General features: G+C 47.9%; 1 long non-coding RNA gene across 4 annotated transcripts; it reads left to right on the forward strand.

Annotated features, from left to right (window-relative positions):
* Nucleotides 1-777: 777 nt before the first annotated feature.
* On the forward strand, nucleotides 778-21,567 carry LOC106006058. 4 transcript variants are annotated; one of them, XR_006609495.1, is made up of 8 exons: nucleotides 6,110-7,403; nucleotides 7,981-8,036; nucleotides 9,907-9,973; nucleotides 10,728-10,799; nucleotides 12,011-12,104; nucleotides 15,623-15,697; nucleotides 18,326-18,490; nucleotides 21,185-21,567. It is a non-coding gene; the product is annotated as an uncharacterized LOC106006058 (long non-coding RNA). The 4 variants fall into 4 exon arrangements; XR_001179905.2 differs by lacking the exons at nucleotides 6,110-7,403; nucleotides 12,011-12,104 and adding an exon at nucleotides 778-1,179; XR_006609494.1 differs by lacking the exon at nucleotides 12,011-12,104.
* Nucleotides 21,568-23,278: the final 1,711 nt, after the last annotated feature.

Below are 23,278 nucleotides of genomic sequence, written 5' to 3' on the forward strand. Positions count from 1 at the left end.
AACAGAAGAGGAAACTGAGGTTCACAGTGGTCCAATCACAAAGGCTCCAGCGAGAGTTATGGGTAGATTCTAGAATAAGAGGAAAGCCGAGCGGTTGAGGGCAAGGGTCCCCGGGTTTGGATTCAGAAATCCTGTATATTTATTTGGGTTCTACTACAAATCACTTAACCTCTTTATGTCCATTTCTCCGGCTTGAGGAGGAGCTTAAAACCCCCTTCACCTCATCATGGCTTCTGCAGCTGACAGAATTATAAAACTGCCAAATGAGTGTGCTGGACCAAGGCTGCACGGTATTAGTGTTGTTGGTGTTACTATTATTATTTAACGAAGCTAATCCGCCAGTGAAGGAAATGAGCACACATCACGAAATTAATTATAGATTTTTTTTTAAATGACTGTTTATATTGAAAGGAAGGCCTCGTAGTTGCCGCACAATTTGAGGATAAGTCGTGTTTGGGAAAAATATTAATATTCAGAGCTGTGTTGATTAGCTTCACTCTTGTTGCTAGGCAACAGGGTCCTTTGTAGCCTCTGCAGTGTGGGGATTTTTCTAGGGGTGGAGGTGGGGAAAGGGATGGGGGGATTAGAGGGAGGAGAAGTGTATTACAGTAAGTGATTCCGCTGGTTCAGCCAATTCCAAAGTTGCCTTAAAAAAAAAAATCTCCTTTAACAACCTATGTGATTATAGTTGTTGGATAAGGAAAACCAGAACGTGACCCCGAGCTCACCACTCACCCATGACTTGAGTTTCAGGTTTGGCAAGACTTGTGTTTACGAGATCAGAACTGAACCACACGCGGCCCCGGGGTTTACCACCGCTGACGTTCGCCATGGCCCAGCAAGGGCAGCCTGCCAGCGCGCAGATTAGGGGGTTGTGAAAGGCTGCCATGAATCAGATGATCCAATCTCCTTTAATAGCGGCTGTGGCCTTCCAGTTGAATTCTAACACTCGAATGGGGCCGACTCAGAGCAAGCCAAAGAGCATGTTTTCACAAGCAAAATGGAGGCGCTCGAGGATCTGGAATTCACTGGAAACCCAGGACAGGTTATGTGCGAGTGACCGTCTAGAGCATCTCCTGTGTGCTGGGCGCGTTGCAGGGTTTGCTGGTGGTCGGTCTGGCCCCGACACTGGGAAAGAGGCAGTACTGGCCCCATCTGGGGGACTGAGATTTGGAGGGGGTGAGTAACTTGGCCCTGGTCACACCAGCTAGCACAGGGCAGAGCAAAGGAATTAAACTCATCTTTCTGTACGTGAGTTCAGGGCGCTCACTTAACCAGGCCATCTGCCCTTACCTGGCTGGGAGGGGCTGGGAAGGGCTGAAGAGAAAATCTTGGGGCTTTGCATAAAGTCATCTTGTGGCCTCTGTTGGGTTGAGACTCACTCAGTGAGTTTCCGGTATCATCACAGATCACTTAATATACAGTCCTGTTCCAGCCCCTGCTGCTGCCTAGGCCACCTCCGAACTTAGCGGCATAAAACAAGACCCATTTCATTATGCTCGTGGGTCTGTCAGTTAAGAATTATTCAAGCAGGGCTCAGCTGGGCGATTCTTTCGCTCTGTGATGCATATACTGAGACCACCTTGTGGCCCGGTATGCTGGGTCTGGAGGGTTCTCCATGCCTTTGCTCACATGTCTGGTGCTGGGACATCATCCCAGCACAGCAGTCTTGGGGGTGGTTGGACATCTTGCATGGTAACTGCCCTCCCCCCAACAGCAACTGTTCCAAGAGACCCAGGGAAAGGCCACATGAACCTTTCTGACCTAGCCCAGAAGTCACACAGTGTCACATGTACCATAGTCTGTTAGTTAAAAGAGTCACAGCCCACTCTGACCCCAAATCTCGATGGGAGAGCTATCAGAGAATTTGGGGACTCTGTTAAAGACAGCTATAAGGGGTGCCTGGGTGGCTTGGTTGGTTAAGCGTCTGCCTTCGGTTCAGGTCATGATCCCAGGGTCCTGGATGGAGTCCTGCATGGGGCTCCCTGCTCAGTGGGGAGTCTGCTTCACCCTCTTCCCCTCCCCCAACTTGTGCTTTCTTGCATTCTCTCTGAAATAAATAAAATCTTAAAAAAAAGAAGAACCCAGCTCTAAGTACCGAGTTCTTCGTTTCAATGAGAAATGGATAGTCAAAAAACTTTGGATCCTCTGAAAATGGAGGAAATGCATAAGCGATATTCAGTCCTGCAAATCGGACTTATTTTGATGGATTTAGGATGAGGCTGGTTGAATAAAAGGTATGCTTAATAAGGGCTTTTGTTTGTTTGTTTTGAATTTCATGTTCAGGGGTAGTCGCCAGCTGAGAAGTCTGTCTTGCTGACCAGCTAAGTCTCATTTATAATTAATAGTGATTCCGTTTGCATACAGTGTGCTTATGACTTTTAAAAGACTTCATTCCACTATGATCATATTTACAATATTAGTTTGGTTAGGGAAGCCTTTTCTCCTTATAGAAATCAAGTGAGATAATGATGTCGTTGAAAGACTCTTTGGATATTTTAATGAGCTCTGCAAACTTATGCTAGCCTACCTCTCCTTTCTTGATGTTCTATGTCAGGCATTATGCTGGAATCATTTAGAATACTGAGATGCATAAAGACCATCTCTGGCAAAGACTGTCCCCCAGTATACTGCCTCTTCCTCCAACAGAAATCAAACTCTGATTTTATGCTAGGGGCTACGTTTCCCAGACTCCTTTGCAGGAAGTTACGGCCATGGAATTTAAAAAATCAGGCTATTGGGATAGAAGTGGAAGTATCACATGGATGCTTCCAGGAACCTTTTTTAACAGAGAGCTGATATTTAACCATTTCTCTTTTTTTTTCATCTCTTGCTGCCTGGAATGTAGATGTAATGACTGGAGCTATAGCCTCCATTATGGACCACGAGTATGGGCTTTCACTTTAGGAATGGTGGAATGGTAAACCGGAAGGAGCCTGGGTCGCTAAGATTCTCTCAGGGCAGTAGCCGTTCCCATGATGAACTGCCTATCTCTGGACTTTTACAAATGAGAAAAAAACCTCTGTTGCATTTAAGCTGCTGCAATTTTGAGTCTCTGTTGCTTTTAGCCAAGTTTAATCCTAATCAGTGTAGTCTCTCTCTAAGGAGGCCACAGTCTAGTGAGGCAACAAAGAAGTACATAATTATGATCGAATGAATAAATGAAATAAATGGCCTAATTACAGTGATCACAATTATGAGAAATAATCTGAGAGATGCAGTTTTGATGTTGAAATACTGGAATAGTGTGGCAATATTTTTCAATGTAGGACTAATCGAGAAAATAGAGGACAAATGGAATCTATATAGCCAATACCAGAGCCAAAAGGAAAATGCCAGATGAGTCCTGAGAAAGGAGCAAGGATTTTTGTTGTTGTTGTTGTTAGATTTATTTATTTATTTGAGAGAGGGAGCCCAAGCAGGAGGAGGGACAGAGGGAGAAGACTCTCCACTGAGCAGGGAGCCCAGTGTGGGGCTTGATTCTGGGATCATGATCTAAACCGAAGGCAGATGCTTAACTGATTGAGCCATCCAGGCACCCCACGGAGCAAGGATTTCTGTTGAGGGCATCTTACTCAGATTCACGGAAGAAGAGGTAGAAATTTTAACTTGGTCTGGAATTTGGGGCCTGCGTTTTAAACAAAGAGACGAGCAAGAACAAAGTCCAGGTGGTATGGAGATGTATAGAGAGTCTGTAGAAGGGTCCATGTGGCTGGGTGGGAGATCACACTGGAGAGTCCTATTTGGTGGGGAGGAGCAGGCTGTTTGCCCAGCTCCCTCGGCCTTCCTGAGGTGGAAGGGTGGGACTTCTGGCACTTGATGCCCATCGAGGGTCTTCATAGACCACCCCCTCCTTTGAGGGTCTCCTACGAAGGTTTCTTTGGCCTCACGTAACTTGTATCACTTTGAGTTAATTTTTGTACCTGGTGTGAGATAGGAGTCCAGCTTCGTTCTTTTGCACATATATATATATATCCAATGTCTTGTCCCACTTTCTGCCCAGTGTGTGGATCAGACATTGAGGCCCGCAATTCGTGGGACAAGCAAGCACCACATATGTCCAGCAAACAAAATGAGGAGCCTGAGCAGAGGCCAGGCCACACTTGTGGTGCTGTTGTTCACTTATTCTGATGTGGGCAGTTTAGTTTTAAGTACTGCACCTTCTGATCATGAGACTTGTGCCACAGGAAGGAGTTCCTGGAAGCCCAAACCTCTCTTTAAGTGCCTCTCTGCAGAAATCTTTTCTTTGGACTTGGTGAGGTTTAGCAGGTGTGTGGATTAGCAGTGAGGATTAGCACAGCCCTGCTGAGAAGGTGGCCCATTGCCCAGAGCCTTGGTCCACAAAGGCTATGTTAATAATCTGATGTGGGATGAGGGCAGGGGACATCATAATGAGATTCTTAATAAAATCCCTTTTCAAAGACTGCGGTTTAAAAAAAAAATTTAAACAATGACAGTAAATAAAATGTTCCAGTGCCTTAGGACACTAGAGGAGTTTTTGGTGTGCCAGACCTGTGGAATACTGGCTTTTCAAACCCCCTCCTTCCAGGGAAATCTAAAGGGCAAATGGTCAGGATAAGGAGTGAGTAAAGACAAGCATACTGTGCCTTAAAATGTTGGCGTAGAATACTCAGGATTTAAGTCTTTGATCCATTTTTAATTAACTTTTGAGTAGGTCTGAAGTATGGATTCAGCTGCATTTCTTGTGTGTATGGCTATCCAGCTGTCCCAGCGCAATTTGTTGAAGGGCCTACTCTTTTCCTCTTAAGTCGCCTTGGCACCTTTGTCAAAAATCAATTGACCATAGATGCATGGGTTTATTTCTAGACTCCCAAATCTATTCCATTGATCTACATGTCTGTCCTTATGCTGGTACTACACTGTTTTAATTACTGTAGCTTTGCAGTAAATTTTTTATTTATTTATTTATTTATTTATTTATTTATTTGACAGAGAGAAATCACAAGTAGATGGAGAGGCAGACAGAGAGAGACAGAGGGAAGCAGGCTCCCCGCTGAGCAGAGAGCCTGATGCGGAACTCGATCCCAGCACCCTGAGATCATGACCTGAGCCAAAGGCAGTGGCTTAAACCACTGAGCCACCCAGGCACCCCGCTTTGCAGTAAATTTTGAAATTGTGAAGTGGGAGTCCCCCAACTTTGTTCTTTCTTTTTCAAGATCATTAGGGCTGTTTGGGGTCCCTTTCAATTCCATACCTATTTTGGGATCTGCTTTTTCAGTTTTGAAAAAAAAAAATGACACTGGGGTGTTGATAAAGATTGTATTGAGTCTGTAGATTGCTTTAGAGAGTATTGCCATTTTTAACAATACTAAGTCCTCTGATCCATGAATATGGGATACCTTTCCATTTGTCTAGGCCTTCTTTCATTTCTTTCAATAATGTTTTGTAGTTACCAGTAGACAAGTTTTGCACCTCTTTGGTTAAACTTATTTAAAAAAAAAAGATTTTATTTATTTACTTTGACAGAGAGAGAGAGATCTTAAGTAGGCAGAAAGGCAGCCAGAGAGAGAGGGGAAAGCAGGCTCCCCGCTGAGCAGAGAGCCTGATGTGGGGCCCGATCCCAGGACCCTGAGATCACGACCCAAGCTGAAGGCAGAGGCTCAACCCACTGAGCAACCCAGGCACTCCTAAACTTATTTTTAAGTATTTGATTCTTTTCCATACTATTGTAAATGTAATTGTTTTCTTAATTTCACTTTTGGATTGTTCATTGTTTGTATACAGAAATACAACTGATTTTTGTGTGTTGCTCTTATATCCTGCAACTTTCCTGAATTTGCATCGGTTGAAGGACTTGCAAATTACATAGAAACCCATTCGAACTGGCTTGAACCCTAAGAGAGATTGATTGGTTCACATAATTTAAAAGTCCGGTACTCCTGGGTGGCTCAGTTGGTTGGGCAGCTGCCTTCGGCTCAGGTCATGATCCCGGCGTCCTGGGATCGAGTCCCACATCCGGCTCCTTACTCTACGGGGAGCCTGCTTCTCCCTCTGACTCTGCCTTCCACTCTGTCTGCCTATGCTCGCTCTCGCTCGCTCTCTCTCTGACAAATAAATTAAAAAAAAAAAGTCCAGTGGGATCTAGGCATGATTCTATCAAGGTTCTAGCTCTGTTTCTCTGTACTTCTCTCAGTTTTGCCCTTCTCTAAGAATTGGTTCTGTGTTCCTGTTGACCTCCCTTATGGTTTGCAGGAGGGTAGCTGACAAGAAGCTAGGTTTGCGTGCTACCTCAGTCACATCCAAGGAAAGACAAAAAAGCGTTTCCTTCCCTCAAAAGTCTTGAGTGTCTCTTTGATACTGTCATCCCTGTCTAGTGACTAGAGAGATGTATCACTGTGATTGGCTTACGCCGTTGAGATAGGGTTGGGTTCAAACCCACCCAGACTACAGTTGCTGTACAGAAGGAGATGGTTCTTAGAGGAAGATCTCAGGGTTGTTAGGAAGGGGAGTGACAGTGTCAACCAAACCTATGAAATTTGTATAGTACTGAGCTGCAATGACTGTTTGCTGCATCAGTGAATGAATTAAAGGAGTCACTAGTCCTTTCACGGATACCCAGTTCCCTAGGGCTGTCACAGCCTCGGTTTTAGTGATGGCCAACCCTGCAACCTCTAGAAATCCCCTACTGAGATCCTAGACTCTTCTATGGGGAAGAGAGAATTCTTTCTTCGGGTTCCATAGCCTCCCTGATTCCTGAGCTGCAAGACCCTGGTAAAACAGACCTGAAGAACTGTGAACATTGGGGAATCCACATATTCCGAATAAGCAGGGTGGACCTTGGGAGTCTGTGGTGTGGCTCTGAAGTCCTCATTTACAAATTGTTTCTCAGGCCTAATGCCTGACCCTCCACCTTAGGAATTCACTCCTCTGGTTAGTTTGAAAGGCTTTTACACCTTTAAGACCAACATCCCCCACCACAACTGTCAACTGGGGCTTTGGTTGGCAATCAAGCATCTTTGTATGATCAAACCCTACCAATACTGATGTATTCTGAGGAGTATTTTCCATGATAAAGAATCATCTACACCAGAGAGTCAGAGTCAAGGATGGGGGTCCCGGGAGCATCAGGTCCTGAATTATGAAAACTTACTTCTCTTCATAGATATAATGTTTGAGCTTAGTTCCTTCAATTCAAGACTCTACCCCTTCTCTGACTAATATCAAACTCCACTGTACAGAAGGTATTTTCCAAAAATAGCTACAACAATAGCCCCTGTCCCACGTGCTTCTCCAGGTCCTTCCCACTTTTACTTCCACAGGTGGAGTCTATGACCCTTACCATTGAGCCTGGGTGGGCCTTTGTTACTGCCTTGACCAATACAGTGTGGCAGAAGTGATACTGTATGACTTCCGAGGTACTCCGAGGTATACCTCTATGTAAGGTACTCTTGCCCTGCTCTCTTGGGACATTTGCTCTGGGAACCTGGCTACCATGCTGTGAGGAAGTTCAGGCAACTTATGGAGGGGACCCAAGGCTCCCAGACCACAGCCCCAGCTGAGCTTCTAGCCAACACCCAGTGCCAGCTTACTAGTCATGTGACAGAGTCCTCTTGCAAGTCAGTCCTTGTGGTAGGTGGCATCAAAGATGGTACCCAATGATAGATTCTTGCTCTTGTATAATCTCTTCCCCCTTAGAGTAGACCACACTGAGTACCCAGCTCCTAGAGTACAGCAGAAGTCATGGGATGACTCTTCCAAGATTAGGTTAGAAAAAGATGGTGGCTTCTGTCTTGGGCACTCCCTCACACTCTCTTTCTCTTGCATTTCTTTCCCTGGAGGTAGCTAGCCACCATGTTGTGAGGCCCTGAGCTGAAGGAGGCACCCCGCTAAACAGCATGCAGATTTCTGATCCACAGAAACCATACAAGATTCCAAGCATTTGTTATCTTAAACCACTAAATGTTGGGGTAATTTGTTAGGCAACAAGGGGTAACTAATACAATCTTCTTTTCCCCCCAGATCAGGTTGGATTAGCCAACACTGCATAGAAGAGCCCTTGCCTGAATTACAGAATTGTGAGTAAAAGAAACAATTGCTGGGGTTTTTGCCCACTAGGTTTTGGGGTCTTTGCTAGGCAGCTGTGGTTAACTTTTTCTCACTGAGAACCATCTGACAGGTGTTGGAAAAACAAAGCAAAAAATAAACCAGGCCGAAAGACTCATCTCCTGTAGTCTAGTGTTTTAGTCCCCTTGGACTGCCACATCATGGCCCACAGACTGGGTGGCTCAGAGAACAGAAAGTTCTCTCCTCATTCTCGAAGTTAGAAGTCCAAGATCAAGGTGTTGGCCAAGTGGATTTCTTCTGAAGCCTCTCTCCTTGGCTTGTAGATGGTTGCCATCCCACTGGGTCTTCACGTGGTCTTCCCCCTACACCTGTGTCGAAATCTTCTCCTCTTAAAAGGACACCAGTCCTTTTGGATTGGGGCCCACACTAAGAGCCTTATTTTAACTTAACCACCCCATTTAAAGACCCTAGCTCCAAATACAGTCACATTCTAAGGTCCTGGGGGTTAAGGCTTTGACATGGGAATTTTTGGGAGGAAACAGTTTAGCCCATAAGACCTAGGCCACCTAACTCCTTGGCATGGCCTAATTCCTAACTCCTCAATGAACTGATTTTTCTTTTCTTTTTTTTTTTTTAAGATTTAAAAAATTTATTCATGAGAGACTGAGAGAGAGAGGCAGAGGGAGAAGCAGGCTCCCCATGGAGCAGGGAACCCAACATGTGGGGCTTGATCCCCAAATCCCGGGATCATGACTTTAGCCGATGGCAGATATTTAACCGACTGAGCCACCCAGGTGCCCCAAACTGATTTTTCAAGAGATTAAAATATGTCCTTCTTTCTTCTGGCTGGGGCATTTTATAATGGGACAATTTTCATCATCTTCCCAAAGCTTTTTAAAAAGCTCTTTGAGGGGTGCTTGGGTGGCTCAGTGGGTTAAGCCGCTGCCTTCGGCTCAGGTCATGATCTCAGGGTCCTGGGATCGAGTCCCACATCGGCCTCTCTGCTCAGCAGGGAGCCTGCTTCCTCCTCTCTCTCTCTGCCTGCCTCTCTGCCTACTTGTGATCTCTCTCTGTTGAATAAATAAATAAAATCTTTAAAAAAAAAAAACAACTCTTTGAAACTCACTTCAGCCCTTTAAAAAAAGCAATACCTTCCTCCTAGTAATTCCTTCCCCTCCCTCCCTACAGGTGTCTGGGCTTCCCCACAGCAGATCCAGAGGCCCACGGTGTTGGCAGGATCTATGACAGAGACTCAGGGAGACCCAGACCCACTGTGCACCCAGACCCACGCCACAGAACCAAGAGCAGACACAGGCAGGACTTCAGCAGCCCCTGGGCCCGGGGTCCGGACCTCCTCCAACTCCCGGGCTCAACACAGGGCCCATGGTCCTAGTTTTGTGGCAGCTTCAGCCAGGCGGGAGGAGCTAATTCACAGGTCTCCTTAAATACTTCCCAAGGATTCATGACTATGGAAGAGCTGATGGCCTGAGGCAAAGCAGAAAGCTGGTACCCTCAGCTCAGTGTTAATTCCCTCGTTATCATTATCAGGCCAGACACTTCTTCCAGGTGGTTTTCTGTTTTCCTGCAAAATGGAGGGTGAGCAAGAGGGGAGGTTTTCAGCTTTGGGGCCAGATTCTTCTGCGGCAGAGCTCTCCTGCTGGGGGCGAGGGGCAGGCGGGTAAAGCCGGGAGGCTGCAAGCGGACAGAGACTTTTCCTGAGCAGAAGGGCTTCTCCCAGGTGCTCCTAGTGTGTTGGAGAGGATCTCCACCCCAACCCCCACCACCCTTCTGCCCTTTTTTCGACAAATGTGTAGACCATGGGTCAGGCACTGTGCTAGGTCCTTATTTTCCTTATGTGATTTGGATTTATCCTGCTTCCAGAAGCCCTGCAAAGACCTTTCCTTCTACCCACAAGCCCTGGCCCTGGATGACTTGAAGTCTTCTCCAGGTAAATAGGCTTTGTTGGTGGTTATAGCACTGTGTATGGGGGGGGGGGGTTGCAGCAAGTGGGGCATAGGAAGGAGGGGCTCCTGGTGGCTTCTTCCAGGTCCAGCTGCCCCTGAAAGTGGGTGTGGGGCAAGTGTTGGAGGCACAGAGAGGCAGCCTTCCTCCATAGGATTCTTGGCCTGCCTTCCAGGCTAGTTTGCTCGCCTGTTCTCAGTGAACACACCCTGCCAAGGAAAACAACAACCAAGGGCCCAGGAGAAAAGCCACTGTGTACAGAGCACAAGCCCCTAAATAGCTCTTCAGCTCCTGTCTAAACCTCAGAAATGTGACTTTGGGGTAGGACAAGGGCTGCTGTGGAACAGAGTTGGGACAAATACATAACAGAGCAGGGATCCTGTAATTCTACTTAATCGTAGGTTTATTTAAAAAGTGGCCTTCACGGGAGACTCTTAAAGTGCCCTGTGGTGGCGAGGCCTCATTTTACGGAGGGGGGCCCCCTGAATCACCGCCTCAAGTTGGGGGTTGGTGTGCAGGGGCCCAGGGGCTAGAAGGCCGGGTCTGAGGAGGGCTGGGATGCGGACAGGCCTCAGGTCTCCAGTCTCGGGCCTCAGCCCCGACCTTGGCCAAGGCTGGAAGATCCTGATTAACGTGAAAACGGAAGACAATTCGGGCGTCCTCGTCCTCGGGCAGCCCAGCTCCTGTGCAGCTAAGGGAGGAAGGTAATCATTCTGTCACTGTCTTTCGGGCCCAATTAGATGATTCAGCATATTCCCGGCCTTTCTCTGCGCAGAGGTGATTTATCGTGAGCTCTGCGGGGCCTGCCGAGGGTGAGTGATGGGGAGAGGGGCCCGTCCTCTGGGTGTGTGCGCACACTTCACACATCACGTACACAGCGCCAGATGGGGTTGTGTGTGAGACACGAAAACATTGGCGGGGCCTCTCCCAGCCACCCCTCTTGCTGTTTCTCCTGGAGAAACGCTTGTCTGGGGTGAAAATCTGTCCTTGCTCTGGGTGGGGGTTGGGGGGGGTCTCTTCACGGGAAGCCCAAGATGGGGGCAGGAGTTTAGAGGTTAGCCCCCTGGGCGGCTTGGGTTGAAGAGCTTCGGGAAAACAAATGAGAAGGTGGTTGCTTCGAGGGAGGCGGGAGGGGTTGAGCTGCTGAGCCGCTGAGCCGCTGGGCCACTGCCATGGGAGCAGAGGCCTTGGGCCAAGGGGCCTGGTGCTGGGCCGCGGGGTGGTGGCTGCGGCGGGAATGTGTGTGGAGGCCATGCCTGGGCTGCTGCCTTCTCCTGCATGTTCTGATGGGCCACTCTGTGTCATTGTTGTCCATCCTGGGGACTGGAGGGATCTCATATCTACTGCACCAGCTCAGCAAAGGAAGCTGTGTTGGTGTCTTCTGGGGTAAGGAAGCCCCAACCTGAGCTTCCTGAAGGAGTCAAAGGTGGGCCATGGCGATCCAGGGGCCGCCAGTGTGCATTCTTTCCATCCATCCATCTTCCCCAGAGAGTCTCCGGCTTCTGTCATGAGCTCTTAACATCAGTCATGGAACACTGCCTATGCCCGGCCACTCCCTAAGTCACTCACTGGAAGTCCGAGGGTCCTGGCCTGACATCGCATTCATACTGGTGATGTCATTTTTACTCACTTGTGAAATACATATTACATGCTAGCAGTTATTCCGGATGCCTCATGTACCTCATTTCTTCCCAAGACAATCCTTTGGCAAGGCTATTAGCATCCTGTGATGGTTAACTGAATGCACCAACTTGTCTGGGCACAGGGTGCCCAGACATTCAGTTAGTGGTGATTCTGGGTGTGTCTAGGAGGGTGTTTCCAGATGAGTTTAACATTTGAATTGGTAGACTGAGTCAGCAAATTGCCATCCCCAGTGTGGGTGGGCTGTATCCAATCAGTTGAAGGTGTGAATAGCACCAAAAGGCTGAGTTAGAGGAAACTTGACCTGCCTGCTTGTCGAGCTGGGATATTGGTTTCCTGCCTTTAGAGTAGAACTTACAGCATCGATTCTCCTGGTTCTTAGGCCTTCAGACTAAGACTACAACTACAGCACTCACTCTCCTGGGTCTCTAGCATACTGACTGTGGACCTTGGAACTTCTCAGCCTCCTTAGTCATGTGAGCCAATCCCTTATAGTAAATATCTCTCTCTTTGTCTCTCTCTCTCTCTCTCATTTTCTCTCTCTCTCTATATATATGCACTTTTGCATGAGAATTCTCATAGTTCTTTTGAAAGGTAGATAATTGCTCTCACATATGGCATATATATATGTGTGTGTGTGTATGTATATACACACACACGGACTAATAGGATATATATGTACTAATACCAATATACACTCACCAGTATGTATATACACACACCAATAGGACATATATATTATATAGGGTATGTTCTGTTTCTCTAGAGAACTCTAATGCATATCCCCATTTCACAGATAAGGAAACTGAGGCATGGAGACGCCATTTCATTGTAGAGGGTCTTACTCAGGAAGCTGGGATTTGCGCCAAGGCACTGTGACTCCCAGGCCCTCTTGCCTATACCACAAGTGCTCCTGACCTCTGACTGCTTAGCTTCTGCACATTCAAATATGGTCCTCAGCAGATTCAGTGCAGAAGAATGAGGCGAGAACCGTGGCTTGTGGCTCATGCCACTCACTCGTGCTTCCCGTGCAAGCCAGCCAGGCCCCATCATGAGAGGATGAATGAGAATTCCCAAGGGCTGGCAGGTGGCATCCAGCGTTCTCAAACCTGGGTGGCATGAGGAGACAGGTGATCCAGTGGATGTGGGAAGAGTGGGAGGCTAGCGAACCAGCTTCTAGGTCTCTCTGGCTGGGGGCATGCCATGTGGCCATCCCCTGGCACCTCGGTTTTGTCAGCTGTTGAGAGGCAGGTGTAGGCTCGATTAGCTCTGTGGCCCCAGGATCCTATGATTCTGCAGGGCTGTGGCTTTCCAGATGGCTTGGGGAATAGCCCCAAGTAACCACAGCCCTTTGTGGGCCCATTCCCAGCCCGAGGGCTTCATGCTGAATGTATCCAACCACAGAGGAAGGAACTTGGAGGGTGACCATTCAGGTTTGCAGCCAAACTCTGCCCTTTCCTGAGACTTTGGGCAAGTTCCTCAATCTCTCCCGGCCTCTTTCTGTAAAATGGGGCTAACAATGCCAGCTCCCAGGATTGCTGAGACCATGAACGCAGGCATGGTGCTAATCTAAGAGGCCGCAGGGTCTGTGGCGTTTCCTTACCTTCCTGACTCAATGCATGTCACCGTGGCTCATTGTCCCAGCCCGAGGACTCAAAGTGTCACCCGTATCTCTCCCCTTCCCTTTCAGGATCCTGAGAAAGCCTCAAGGACACTGTGGGATGCAGCTTACTCTCTTAAAGGGTCAGGCTTGCTTTCTGTCTCCATTTTTCTTCCCTTTTCTTGTTTCCTGGCTCTTTTCCCTGATTCCTTTCTTTTTCTCAACAAGCAGTTGCTAAGGAACTCTGTATATGTGCATTTGTGCTGTTTCTTTCAAGGTTGTATTTCCACCAGCTCTCGAATGTGAGGCAAACGGCCTTCCTTCTCTTCAACCTGGCATCACGTGACCCTTAAAGAGGCGGATGGAGGCTACCTGTATGGGGCCGTGTGTGCATATGTGTGTGTAGTGCAGAAATCCACCTGTGTGTGTGTGTGTGTGTGTGTGTGTGTGTACACGTGCAGACACCCACATGTGTACACTTGAGCATACACAAGAACGCCCAGGTACACACCAGAATGTGCTTCTCTAGCAGATGCACAAATGAGTCTCATAAGGCCCTCTTCTTACTCTGCCCCCAAAATGCCAAATTGCCAATGAAATTCAAGTCATGTCTCATGGGTTTGAAAGGGAGTGTGTGTCTGGGTAGAAGGAAAGAATCCATGCCAGATCGTGGTGCTCTTTTCATCTCAAAGCCCCACATTTTGAGATGTGCCTTTGCCCAGAGGGGAGGGAAAATGAACTAAATGAGGTAGGGAAGAGACATACCAGGTTCATGGATTAGAAGACTCCACAAAGAAAGGATGCCAATTTCCTCCCAAATCCATCTATATATCTAACACAATTCCAATTAAAACTGTAGCAGGATTCCTCGTAGGTATAGAAAAGCTGATTCTAAAATGTGTGTGGAAAAACAAAGGAACTAGAATAGCCAGAACAGTTTTGAAAAAGAAGAAGAAAATTGGAAGAATTCCACTACTTGATTTTAAGACCAACCACAACGTGACAGTGGTGGAGGGATAAACATATAGATCAGTGGAATAGACAGCCCAAACACAGACCCATCAATATATGGCAAATGGATTTTTGAAGAAGGTACAGGGCAGTTCAAAGGAGGAAGGATAGTGTTTTCAACAAACGGCATTGGAATAATTGGACATCTGTAACAAAAAAATAAATCTCAACCTAAACCTCACTCACACCTTATCCAAAAAACTTAACCCAAGATGGATCATAGGTCTGAACGTACAACATAAAACAGGAATTCTTTCTAGGATTAGGCGGAGTTCTTCGACATGAAACCAAAAGGGTAATCTATGAAAGAATAATTGATGAACTGAATCTGACCCAAATTGAAAACTTTTGTTCTGTGAGAAACATGCTTAAGAGGATGAAGCAGCAGCAAGCTACAGACTGGAGAAAATATTCGCCAATCATGTATCCAACTAAAGACTTGTCTGCAAAATATGTCAAGAATTCTTAAAACTCTGCAGTGGGAAAACTAACAGCCTGATTAAAGTCAAAACACTCCGACACTTCACCGGAGAGGATAACAGATGGCAAATAAACAGAAAACGATGTTCAGCATCAGTAGCCATGAGGGAAATGCTGAGATCTGTATTACACACCTATCCGAATGGCTAAAATGAAAAACGCCGACCATATCAAGTGCAGGCAGGATGTGGAACAACGTAGCACACATTGCCAGTGGGAACGTCCAATGCAGCCTTCCTGAGAAACGGTTTGGCAGTTTCTTATAAAGTTAAACAATGATCTCCACATGACCCGGCAATCCCACACCCGTTATTTATCCAAAGGAAATGCGAATGTATGTTCCCACAAAAATCTGCCAAGAAACTTGCTAACGGTTCTGTATGATTACCCCAAAGTGGAAACAAAGCAAACATCCTCCAGTGAGTGACTAGTTAGACGAATGGTGCTATACCCATCCAACAGAAGACTATTCTGCCATGAAAAGGAATATTAACTATTGAAATACTCAATGTGGAGGGATCTCAAGAGCATTAACGTTGAGTGACAGAAGCCATTGTGAAGAGCTTACATTCTGCATGGTTCCAGCTATATGAGGTTCTGGAATAGATGACACTACAGTGGTGGGGAATGGATCGGTGGTTCCCAAACATTAGGGGTGGGGAAAAACTTGACTAGAAATGGGGAGTAAGATGCAGGAATTCAGGATGATGGAGATGTTCTGTGTCCTGATTGTGGTAATAGTTAACAAGAGTCTTTGCATGTGTAAAGCTTCATAGGACTGTATACACACATACACACACACACACACACACAAAACACAGTTTGGGGGTTGTCCCTTAATGAATTAAACACCCAGTACCATTTATCTATTTGAAGGAGTTACAATTTCTTTCCTCTTTTCAGAAGGGAGACTGGACACATGGACTGGTATTAGACAGATCTGTTCATCACCTGTGAAGGCTGGAGGCTAAATATCTGGTACCGAACTTCCCTACCACCCCCCCCACCCCTCCCCTCGACCTGGATGCCACAATTCCTTTCTGCTACACTTTCCCTAACCCTTACTTTGCTATCACAACGTGCCTGTACCTGTAGGGATCCTACTTTTTCATCCTAAGCAGGTCATGTGGTCTCTGTTAGAACCAGTGTGCTTAGGGACACAACAGGACAGCAATGTTTAAAATTGAGACTGACTGCAGGACACTCTGGGCCGAGGGTGGTCTTGTGCAGACAGTGTCTCTGGCTTGCCAGTGATCCCATGTATGTGCTGCATTTGTCCCATTCGAAACCCTCTTTCTTGTTACCCGCCCCCCACAGCCCCCTGGTTCAGAAAAGGGGTCAGCCATGGTAGAAATGTGATTCCTGACAAACAGATAAGTAGATGAGGGCTGGCAGAAATTAGGCCCCTCGAAGCAATCAGACTGCAGATAAAACAGAAATTTAATGAAAATTGAAAATACAATCCATATTACGTAGCCATTAAAAATGATGTTTACCAGGAGTTTGCAATCACATGAAAAATGCTTGTATCACTACGCTGAGCAAGAAAAGAGCAAATTACCAAATTGTGTGTACAGTTGATCACAATTATATTTTAAAAGATGTAAAGTAAAAAGACGGAAGCTAAATATACCGGGCGGCTGGCAGTGACCGACTTTCAGTGGGAGGAGGAGTTCCCCCCTCCACCACCACCGTGGCTCTGTACTTTAATCTATACATTCCAAATATTTTCTAGATTGACTACGTTCATCTAATTTAAATTAATCTTCAAACTGAGGAAATAGAACGTTGGGATTTTATTTTAAAAATACAATGTGGAGCCCTGGCGCTCTGTGCGTAAGTGATCAAATATTTATTTAGTACCTCGCCTGTCCTGAATCCTTTGTACAATAACACCGTCACTGCCAGCCCTGCCCCCGCCCCTTCCCCTCCTGTAGCAGAGCCTCTCCAGCACACACAATGTCATCATCTGAGCACTGCATTTGGGACTAAGTGCCTCACTGAATGACTGAGGCAAGCTTAAGGATCTGGCACAGAACATCACTGACAAGGCAGCTTCCTTTGGACAATTTCGCCATGACAGACACCCTCCAATAAACCCATGTCTAGGCCTGAAAGGTCCCCAGTTAAAACCCCTGTGTCTCCCGTGAATCACAGGCTCCCAGCGACTCTGGCTCAGCCTCCCTCTCTGGCAGCCCAGCCCCCAGCGCTCATCAGACAGGTCCCCTTTTGTATCCGCTGGCCCACTCTCTCACTGCCAGCTTCCCCTGATTGACAGCACCCACCTGTCAATCACAGGCCCCACTCAACGGCCTTTGCAGGGTTACTGCAGGGCCCCTCGGCCTGCCTCCCAAGACATGGGCATTCTTCCCCTCGGGCTAAGACCTCTCCCAGCCCCCTGCCATGCCCCCGAGTGATCTGCAGGCCATTCACAATGCCTGGCCGCCCTCATTAGCCCAGCGGCCTTTGGGGCCCCTCCTCAGTGCAAGGCACCATTCACGCTGATCCCCGCCCTCCAAATTCAGTGTTAGGCCACCTGACCCCTGTCGGCAACAATTTCTGTGACACGACTCAGTGTGGGAAAGGCCAGTGACACTTTCTAGACAGATCAGGCCCCACATGGCCTTCTTTGACCCTGCCCCTCTCCTGCGGCCACTGCTGGCCCGGATGGTAGGTGGGGAGAGCTTCTGGGCCTGGAGGGCACACCCTCCCGGGCTCTCCAGAAAGGGCTCTATCGTCCCTTGTTAACCACAAACGTGGTGCAAGCCAAACCAGGAGAAGCAAACACGGGGCTGAATCTGCCAAAGTGGAGGAGAATTAAGGAATGGGGCTCAGAGCCCCTGCTGGGCAACAGGAAAGGTGGGTAGAGCACATCCCAGACAGTCAGAGAGAGAGAAGGTGGGGGAAAGGAGGAGGGAGAGGGAGAAGACCAGCACTGTGCTTGGGCCAGAACTGGCAAGAGATATTACCAAGTTCCAGAAACCTCCGGCCTAACTGGGCGGGCACTTGCAATGCACTGTGATAAGTGCTGTGACAGGCGCAGGTATAACACAGCACGGATTCCAGAAAAGGGATTTGTCCCCCAGCCTCTGGGTGTGTGAATGTGAGTGTGCACGAACGTGTACAGTGTAGGACGTCAGGAGAGGCCTCCCCAGAGAAGCTGATAACTGAACCAAGTCTTGGGCAACGGGCAGCAAGCAGCTGGCCAGGCAAAGGAATAGGGATGAGCGTTCCAGGTAGAGGGAACAGAATGTGCAAAGCCACAGCCCAACGCCAGCGTTCTCCTGTTTTCTCACAGGGGGACCTCAGGGGACTTCACCTAGGAGCTTGGCGCAAGCTGCACTTTCACTTTCTGCCTCAGGTCATTGGTGATGGGCAGGCTATGTATCAGATACCTCTGATGTGGCTTGGGTTCTCACAGCATGGTGGCTGGGTTCTGAGAGGAAGTGTCTGTGGAGGTGGCATCCAGAGAGCGAGTCTCTCAAGAGGAAGGCTTAGCAGGGAAGCTTCATGGCCTTGGCTGGCCTAGCCTGGGACATCATTCCCTGTCACTTATATTGTATTCTACTGGTTACAAGTGAGTTACAAGGCCATCTCATATTCAAGGGGCAAGGACATAGACGCTTTGGAAGACGTGTCAAAAGATTTGCGGGCGTGTTTGAAAGTGCCCTGGATGATGCTGATGAGCTGGTCCTGCCCTCTGTACCACACTGGAGACTTTCTGATGACAACATTAAGAATGAAACCTGAGGGTTCCTGATAGTACCACTGGTGAGTTTATTAGGGGGAAAGCCCAGCTCTAAGGGTCGCACGTTATTTGAATGACAGCTTGAACCAGGACAGCCATCAGCATCAAGTTCATTCCAGAGGGAACTTAATGTGTACACCAGCTCAAATAAACGTCTGTTCCATCTGTTGGTGGGAACAGCAAATGTGAAGGGTAGTGCACACAGGAGAGGAAGGAAGGCTTTAGAAGGAGGGAATGGTGGGCGCTTGACTGGCTCAGTTGGTTGGGCGTCTGTCTGCCTTCTGCTCAGGTCATGATCTTGGGGTCCTGGGATGGAGCCCTGTGTCAGGCTCCCTGGGAGCTGCTTCTCCTTCCCCCACTCATGCTCATGTGCACTCTCTCTCTCATCTTAAAAAAAGAAAGCAGGAAAGGTGAGAGAGTTATTTCAATAATTAGCAAAATGCGAGAAGTGCCCTCCTTTCAAGGCCTCTCTCTCATAACGGAGCCCTAGGAGGAGTCAGAAATTGTTGGGGGCACCTACCTGGCTCAGTTGAAGAGTGTGTGACTCTTGATCTCAGGGTCGTGAGTTTGAGCCCCATGTTGGGTGTAGAGATTACTAAAAAGAAAGGAAAGAAGGGAAGGGAAAGAAGGAAGGAAGGAAAGAAGGAAGGGAGGAAGGAAGAAAAGAAAGAAAGAAATTGCTTAGGACTGAAAGTTTGACCAGCTACATGGCTTTGGCTGGGTCACTTTGGCTTTCTGGCCTCTGTTCCCTCATCTGGAAGATGAGAGGGTCAGAGGAAGGTCTCTGAGGTTAGTCTGAGGTGACTCTTCAATTTTAATGAGAGGACTGGCATCCGGTAGGCCATGGGGGGTTGGGCTAGTACAGGGGGGCCATCCTTCAGTTCAACAAGCTTTGCCAAGCCTGGGGGCCTGGGTGGGAAACCAGCCAAGCTAGGCCTGTGCTGGCAAAATGCCACATATCCAAGGACGTTCTCAGCCAGAGTGTACAGAGTTCCCAGGAATCAGGCACTACGGTTCGTGTTCCCCTTGTGAAGAATCACATCCCAGGGCACTGTTCAAGTTAATATCAAAAAGACAGAAAAAAGAGTTCTTCTGCCCCTTCTGGGCAATCTAGGGAGAGAAGATGGAGCAACTATTCTCAGCTGACCAAATTGCCACGTGACAGATGACTTTTTACATTGTGAGTGGGGTTCCTTGAAACCGCCCACATGGATCACCACACCTGGATCAGCTCGCTCACTCCTGAGCCATATGGGATTCTGCAAGGCCAAGGGGACCGCAGGACCAGGACACCCCGGGTGCCTCTTAGAGGCCCAAGCAGCAGGTGGAAACCTATGCTACGAGGCTGGCCCCATTCCCCTAGCGTCAGGCTTCTTCCAGGTCAGGACACAGTGGAAAGGCTGATGGAAAAGGCTATCACATAAAACAGAGAGGAGTAGGGGAGATTTGCTTCTGGAAGGTCCCTCTACAGAGGCACAGTGCTCATTCTGTGGAAGAAGATATTTTCCAAAGATGGCGGTCATAAGAGTGCTCATTCACCCCATACACCCTTCTGCAATGCAGAGTGGGGTCCATGTCCACACCCCCTTGAATCTGATGGCCTCTGACAAGAGGAGGTAACATGATCTGACTTCTGAGGTTTGGTCTGTAAAGGCCAGCGAGTTTCCTCAAGGTTCTTTCTTGGGACTCTCACTCTTAGAATCCATAAATCACATTGTGAGCAAGCGAGAGACCCATGGGCAGGCCCAAGTGTTCGTGTTCCACTCCATAGACCCCGCTGAGGTACCAGCCAACAGCCGGCATCAGCTCCCAAACGTGGGTATGAAGGAGCTTCCAGATGGTTCCAGCCCCCAGCCCTTGAGACAGCCCCAGCTTCAAACCTTTCCCTCTGAGGGCCCAGACATTATGGAGCAGAGACAACCTGTCCTTGTTAGAAGGACCTCTCCAAATTCCTGACCCACAAAAATCTGTGAACAAATTAAAATGGTTGTTTTAAGCCAGGAATTTTGTGGCTTGTTGTCAGTCAGCATTTCTCAAATGGTAATCCTTGGACTTCCCATGATGGGCAGGGCTGAGGGTGGGATAGAAGTTTGCTGAAAATACCATCCTGACCCTACTCCAGATTCAAGGAATCAGAACTCCTGGGGGATAGGGTCAGAAAACGAATATTTTTAAAAAATATTTTTATTTATTTATTGAGAGAGAGCATGCGTGCATGAGCACAGGGAGAGGGGGAGAGAAAATCTCAAGCAGACTCCAGGCTGAGCACGGAGTCTGACATGGGGCTCAGTCTCACGACCCTGAGATCATGACCTGAATTGAAATCAAGAGTTGGACGTTCCACTGCCTGAGCCACACAGGTGCCCCCAGAAAATCAATATATTTTTTAAAAGATTTTATCTATTTTTTTTGACAGAGAGAGATCACAAGTAGGCAGAGAGGCAGACAGAGACAGAGGGGGAAGCAGGCTCCCTGCTGAGCAGAGAGCCCGATGCGGGGCTCGATTCCAGGACCCTGGGATCATGACCCGAGCTGAAAGCAGAGGCCTTAACCCACTGAGCCACCCAGGCGCCCCAGAAAATCAATATTTTAAACCACCACCTGCACATGATTCTGAGGCATCGCTGTGGGCAACTCTATTAGCACAGGGTTAGGGAAACAATCTTGATAATGATTTGTCTTAGTTGTTAGGTTGCAATTTACAAACCCAACTCTAGCTAACTGAAGCTCCAGATGAGACTTTCTGAACAGAAGTACATGCTTCTTGCCTCCTACTTCAGACCAACCATCTCTCCTCCCGACATTCTCGCGGCCAGGTGTGCCACGTGACTATGCGGAGACATAATGGGAAAAGCCATGGACAGAACTCTAGGAGACTTCCTTCAAAGACAGCTGATGTGTCCTTTGCCCCATTTTCTTTTTTCTGCTGGTGGGAATGTGGACATGAAAGCTGGAGCTGGAGCAGCCATCTTGGACCAAGAAGAGATCTGGAGAACAAACACTAGGCACACATGAGTGACAAGATAATAGGAAAACCAACCCTGGGCTTCAATATTCTGAACTTTTGTGTATGAAACAAATAAACTCTCTTGTTCAGCCACTGTGACTTTGGGTCACTGTTACTTGCACCTGAATGTCACCTTCACCAGTAAAAACAGCAGATGTGGTGAGCAAAAATCTCCAGGTGATTTGGTACCTAGGGCCAAGGGCTGACAGGGGACTGCCAGGATCCACCTAAGACACGTGTCTAGAGCAAGCCGAGGTCAGAAAAGCCTCCTAGGCCTAGAAACCTACCAGGAGACGCCCGCTGGCTCTTTTGAAGTTCTTTCCACAATCCAATGGTTTGTTTAAGATGGGGTGACAGGCTACGTGCTCCTTCATCCCAGGCTCCCACGAGGACTTAGATAATGTTGGTCAAAGCCAGCCATACCCTAGGTGCTCCGGGGGAGCAGTTCTGGTGGTAGGAGCCGAGGGTCTGGCTTCAAACTGAGGTTTGTGCCCAAGACCTCATTAAGGTTCAACTTTTATCTAAGTACTCTAAGATTTATTTATTTATTTACTTACTTATTTATTTATTTAAAGGTTTTATTTCTTTGTCAGAGAGAGAGCAAGCACGTGCACAAGCAGAGGGAGTGGCGGGCAGAGGGAGAAGCAGACTCCCCCACCAGCAATGAGCCTGACTCGGAACTCCATCCAGGACCTGAGCCAAGGGCAGACGCTTAACCGACTGAGCCACTCAGGTGTTCCCTACTCTAAGATTTATTCATAATAATGCCATTTAAGGAGCACTTCCTATGTACTAGGCAAAGTTTGCTAAGCACTTAGCGTACATGATTGCATTTATTCTTTTTTTTTTTAAAGACTTTATTTATTTATTTGACAGAGAGAAATTACAAGTACACTGAGAGGCAGGCAGAGAGGGAGAGAGAAGGAAGCAGGCTCCCTGCTGAGCAGAGAGCCCGATGCGGAACTCGATCCCAGGACCCTGAGATCATGACCTGAGCCGAAGGCAGCAGCTTAACCCACTGAACCACCCAGGCACCCCTGCATTTATTCTTAAAAGAACTCTATGTGGAAAAGTCCCTCTTACTAGCTGTGTGAGAAAGCAGGCTCAGAGGGGTGGCGTGTAATGAGCCCAAGGTCCCATGGATGGCAGAGGAGGAGCTAGAACTCGGACCCAAGTCTCCGAGATTCCGAAGTTCAGGGGCTAACGTTTTGGTGACCTTCTGGAAACCAACTTGTCCCCTTCCATGTGACCGGAGCTGGCTCGCCAAGCGGGCACTCTTGCTTCTCCCCAGAAGGCAGAAACCAGGGACACTCCCAAAACAAGGCTGTAGATGAAAGAGAACACACCAAGACAGGCTTGGGCAAGTGGGCAATGCCTCTGCGAGGGGTTTGGAGATGATCCCTGGTCCAGGACTTGGCGAGGGTGAGAGAGAAAGTGCTTTTGGCCCTCAGCCACAGCAGCCACCTGTGAGAGAAAGCTGGGTGTGTGTTTGCATTAAGCCTAATGGGGAGTGGATTCGGCCATGGATGACTGCTCACGGGAACTTTTCAGCCTTCAAAGCACCCCTGCTTTCCAGTGAATTATTACTAATTGCTCATTCTAGAAAACCAGAAGCCCCCCTCTCTTCTCATCTTTACCTTTACCTCTCTCCACATCAACTCCTTGACTCGCAAACCACCAATTAGGAGCAACAGAAACTACTAGCCGCTAATTAATACTAATTAACAGGGCTACTTAAAGTAAATGCTATTTACAAAGCCAAAAGCATTTACCTATTATGAGTTAAATGGGAAAGGTCATGCCA

This window comes from Mustela putorius, unplaced genomic scaffold (assembly GCF_011764305.1).
Source record: "Mustela putorius furo isolate JIRA1106 unplaced genomic scaffold, ASM1176430v1.1 tig00003836_pilon_pilon_pilon, whole genome shotgun sequence".
NCBI lineage: Eukaryota > Metazoa > Chordata > Mammalia > Carnivora > Mustelidae > Mustela > Mustela putorius.